Genomic DNA, 5,472 nt, shown 5'->3' with positions numbered 1-5,472 from the left:
CCCACTTGACTTCACATTCCAGGATGTCTGGCTCTAGGTGAGTCATCACACCATCTTGATTATCTGGGTCATGAAGATCTTTTTTATATAGTTGTTCTGTCTATTCTTACCACCTCTTATTAATATTTTCTGCTTCTGTTAGGTCTATACCATTTCTGTCCTTTATTGTGCCTATCTTTGCATAAAATTTTCCCCTGGTATCTCTAATTTTCTTGAAGAGATCTCTAGTCTTTCCCATTCTATTGTTTTCCTCTATTTCTTTGCACTGATCACTGAGGAAGGCTTTCTTATCTCTCCTTGCTAGTGTTTGGAACTCTGCATTCAAATGGGTATGTCTTTCCATTTCTCCTTCGCCTTTCACTTCTCTTCTTTTCATAGCTGTCTGTATGGCCTCCTCAGACAACAATTTTGCCTTTTTACATTTCTTTTTCTTGGGGATGGTCTTGATCACTGCCTCCTGTACAATGTCATGAACCTCTGTCCATAGTTCTTTGGGCACTCTGTCTAGCAGATCTAATCCCTTGAATCTACTTCTCACTTCCACTGTATAGTCATAAGGGATTTGATTTTGGGTCATACCTGAATGGTCTAGTGGTTTTCCCTACTTTATTCAATTTAAGTCTGAATATGGCAATAAGGAGTTCATGATCTGAGCCATAGTCAGCTTCCAGTCTTGTTTTTGCTGGCTGTATAGAGCTTCTCCATCTTTGGCTGCAAAGAATATAATCAATCTGATTTCGGTATTGACCATCTGGTGATGTCCATGTGTGGAGTCTTCTCTTGTGTTGTTGAAAGAGGGTGTTTGCTATGACCAGTGCATTCTCTTGGCAAAACTCTTTTAGCCTTTGTCCTGCTTCATTCTGTACCCCAAGGCCAAATTTGTCCATTACTCCAGGAACGCGGGTAGGGAGGGATAAATTAGGAGTTTGGGATTAGAAGATACAAATTGCTATATATAAAATAGATAAACAACAAATTCCTACTATATAGCACAGAGACAGCATTTTCAATATCTTATCATAAACCATAATGGAAAAGAATATGAAGAAAGATATAGATACACACACACACACAAACACACACATATTGTAACACTGAATCAGCTGTACACCAGCAACTAGCCCAACAGTGTACATCAACTATACTTCAATTTAACAATTAACTAGGGACTTCCCTAGTGGTCCAGCAGCTAAGACTCTGCACTCCCAAAGCAGGGGGCCCAGGTTTGATCCCTGGCCAGGGAACTAGTTCCCACATGCCACAACTAAGAATTTATGTGCTACGAGTAAAAGTCCTGCTTGCCCAGATGAAGACTGAAGATGCTGTGTGCCACAACTAAGACCTGCCACAGCAGATAAATACATAAATATTTTAAAACTTAACTGAAAGCAAAAATATAAGAATAAATTTAGCCTGTTGTGATGGATTATCACTTGTTTTAAAAGCAGTAATTAAATAAGGAAAATAATATCTACCTTGTGGTGTCAATTTAAGATCTAAATTGAATAATATTATACACATAAGGGGCCTAGCATCACGCCTGGCATGTAGTAGGAGCTCAGTAACTGGTAGCTTCTTCCTTTTGAACCTCTTCCACAATTGAAAACCACTGATACTGAAGCCCAGTTCCCAATCTACTCCCAGGGAGGCTCTGAATCCCCTGCCATAAGAATATTCTGGCATTGAGAGGAAGCTACCACCATATTACAACCTTAGCCCTCTGATTCTTGAAAACTTATCACAAAGCAGGTCTCATGGTGCAGTGCCTGTATCGTGTAATTGAAACAATTCTTGTCAATACATCTCCAATAGCAAACCCAAAAGGAGCAAAATCTGTCTGAAAATCTCTAGTTTCCAGAAGTATGAAGTTCACTTCTTTGGAACACTAGTTTCTCACCTGACTATAAAAGCTCACATAGTTTTCTCATGCTTAGTAGGACGAGCATCTACCAAAATCATTAGAATCAGCTGATAAATGGATTTGACCTTATAATTTGTGAAGTACCACGCTGGCACAGTGGAACAAAAATCCATGGCTTAGAGTCCACCGATATTTGATTCATCTCAGAGAGTGTTTGCAGGGGATCAGATCCAGGGCAGTGACTCAATGCAGCTTTCAAACATGTTGGCCAGAAAAAGCATAGGCTCCAATAGGAGTGTTGTCAGTGGTAAATCACCTGCACACTTCAGGAAACAGTGTGAGAAAGGGTAAATGTTTTCCTGGGCTGGTTGTCATGGCATTCGGAAACAGGCACACTTGAAAGATTAGGGCTTGTCTGTTCCGTCTTCTATATCCTGATGTTGCATATAAAACAGAACAAGGGTGTCACATGGAGTAGGTTCAAGCCAAAATCTACCAGAAAATATCCTAAGGCCAATTTGGATCTTCCCTGTGGGTCCCAGAGCCAGGCCCGCCCTCTGAGGAGCCCTGCCAGGGGCCTCTATGCCTTTGTGTGTGGGTTGCGGTCTGCTGAGTCATTGCTCTTTATTATCATTGCAACTCATGAGGCGCTGCTTTGTAGGCAATTTTGTGATCCTTCCTTCAGTTTCCCTAGTTTGAAAGTAACTCAGAATTCTAAGAGAGGCTGCCTTCTTCCTGAATTTATGGGTCTATGGAAAGGTGTTGTCCTATGCCAGAGGCACCAGAGAAACTATCACAGCAAAAGTCATTTCTCACTCCATGCAGTAAACATCCACGGGCAGTCCAGGAAATGGGCACAGCCGTTGTCCTTGCAGAGCCTACGTGGAATCATCAGCGATGAAAACAACTAGTTGGAAAACCAAGTGGACCTGGGAAATCTCCAAAAAGCCTTGTATGTAAATACTGTCAGCCCCAGGAAAAGAAGGCCATCTCTCCTTATGCCATTTCTCTATGAGCATTTTGCCACAGCTCTGAGGAACTTTGAGAAAACAACTCAAATTTAAATCATTACTCTCTATAAGTTACTCCATTCTACTTTCTTCCCAGCTTTATTGAAGTACCATTGGCATATAATGTCAAAGTATAAGGTGCAAAACGTGATTATTTGATACATGTGAATATTGCAAAATGATACCACAGTAAGGTTAATACCTCCATCACCTCGTGTATTTAGTGTGAATTTTAGTTTTGTTTTTGGTGAGAACAGGTAAGAGTTACTCTCATGTACACAATATAGTATTGTGAACTGTAGTCACCATGCTGCATAATAGATCCTCAGAACTTATTCAAAGAACATGAATGAGTGCTTTGTATGGCTGATGGCACTTTGAAACTCTTCTAGGCCAATATAATTTCTGCTGTGGCTTAGGTTGTGGAACTAGATGAAGTAGCTGTGAAGAACGTGCTCAGTTGCTTTAGTTGTGTCCAACTCTCTGTAACCCATGGACTGTAACCCACCAGGCTCCTCTGTCCATGGGGTTTTCCAGGCAAGAATACTGGAGTGGATTGCCATGCCCTCCTCCAGGGGATCTTCCAGACCCAGGGATTGAACCCATGTCTCTTATGTCTCCTGCATTAGCAGGCAGGTTCCTTACCACTAGCACCATCTGGGAAGCCTGCTGTGAAGGCATCATGGTTAAATCGTGGATGCCAAAGCCAGATTGTCTGACTTCAATTTTTGGCTCTGCTACTTACTAGCTGTGTTATCTTAGGTAAGTTATTTAAGATATCTGTGCCTTAATCTTCTAATCTATAAAATAGAGACAGTTATAGTACTTGTCCCATAGTATGAGCAGCATTGTCAGCAAAATTCTGTCTAAAATGAGAACTCTTTATTATTATTGAAGTACAGTTGATTTACAATGTTGTCTTAGTTTCTGGTGTACAACACAGTGAATCAAGTCATATATATATATATATATATATATATATATTTCTTTTCATGTTCTTATCCATTATGGTTTATTACAGGATATTGATTATAGTTCCCTGTGCCATACACTAGGTCATTGCTATCTACTTTGTATATAGCAGTTTGTATCTGTTAATCCCAAACTCCTAATTTATCTCTCCCTTACCCTAAAAGGTGAACTTTTATCTGGGTAAAAATACTGGTCTGTAAAATTAGCTTTAATAACATTATCTACTTGTCTATAAGTTAAATTATATCATTCTTACCTTAATCAACTAAACAGAATACTGAAGATATTACAGAGCCACAATCTTGAACTGTATCTAGTAAAACTCTAGTAAAGGAAGTGTGAAAATTAGAAACAGAAATATATGAAACATGTTATTCATATACACCTCTAGGTGTTGTAGTCTTCCACCTTTATTAATTTAGATTTTAACAAGACAAAAAGCAGCCTACTGAATGGGAAAAGATATTTGCAACTGATGTGTTTGATAAGTTGTTAATAGTCAAAATGTATAAAGAACTCATATAAATCAATGTCAACAAAACAATCTGAATAAAAAATGGGCAGAGGACCTGAATAGACATTTTTTCAAAGAAGACATACAGATGGCCAATAGGCACATGAAAAGATGTTCATCACTAATCACCAGGGAAATTCAAATCAAAACCACAATGAGATATCACTTCACACCTGTCAAATGGCTATTATCAAAAAGACAACATATAACAAGTTTAAGTGAGGCAGTAGAGAAAAGGAAAACCTTGTGCACTGTTGGTGTGATCAATGGATATAATTGAATATGAAAGATTCATTAATATGGTTTCAGAATACACATTTTAAATTTTAAGAAACTACAACTTGAGTTTGATAAAATATAAAAGAATATCCACATTTACATAAAAAAGCTATTAGAATATACATCAGTTTTCCAACTATGTATCTGTGTGAGGCCAGATTTCTTTTATAGATACTTCAGCCAAAACAATATAATGCAACAGATTGAATACAAAAGCAGTTATGACAAACTATCTGTTATTAAACCAGACATTAAAGAGATTTGCAAAGAACTTAATGCAGTTTTGATCAAATGTGTATGGATTCAAGGTGATTCCAATAAAATTTCTGATTTTTCCCAGAGGAAGTTAAATTGATTCTAAATTTTATATGAAAAGAGCAAATAACTTAAAATAGTCAATACACTCCTAAAGAAGAACAAGGTAGGGAGACTTACCTGATATCAAGATCGAATTTTAATCTACACTATAAAAAATAAGTTTAGTATTGGCCCCAGTTTAAGCAAATATACTACACCTGATCTTAACCAAAAGGCCAAGAAGCGATAAGATAAGCAAATATACTAGTGGAACACAGCAGATATCCCAGGAATCAACTTACACACAGGTTAAAATGATATGTGACTGAATTTTCATTGCAGACCACTGGGAAAAATATCATTAAACAACTATTACAGATAAATTAGCTATTCAAATAAATAAAAATGTAAAATTAGATCCTTATCTCAGCATACTAAAACATCAATTCCAAGTGAAGTAATAACGACTTGCTTGTAAACCGTTGTTGTTCGGTCACTCAGTAGTCCAACTCTTTGAGACCCCATGGACTGAAACACGC

The 5,472-nt window shown here is 37.8% G+C and overlaps 1 pseudogene; it reads right to left on the bottom strand.

Annotated features, from left to right (window-relative positions):
• Nucleotides 1–5,025: 5,025 nt before the first annotated feature.
• On the bottom strand, nt 5,026–5,181 carry LOC138986577 (U2 spliceosomal RNA; annotated as a pseudogene).
• Between the last annotated feature and the right edge of the window lie 291 nt (nt 5,182–5,472).

Source organism: Bos mutus, chromosome X, assembly GCF_027580195.1.
Source record: "Bos mutus isolate GX-2022 chromosome X, NWIPB_WYAK_1.1, whole genome shotgun sequence".
NCBI classification, from domain to species: domain Eukaryota; kingdom Metazoa; phylum Chordata; class Mammalia; order Artiodactyla; family Bovidae; genus Bos; species Bos mutus.
The sequence above is the reverse complement of the archived record's forward strand: the minus strand, read 5'-3'. Positions and strand labels throughout refer to the sequence as shown.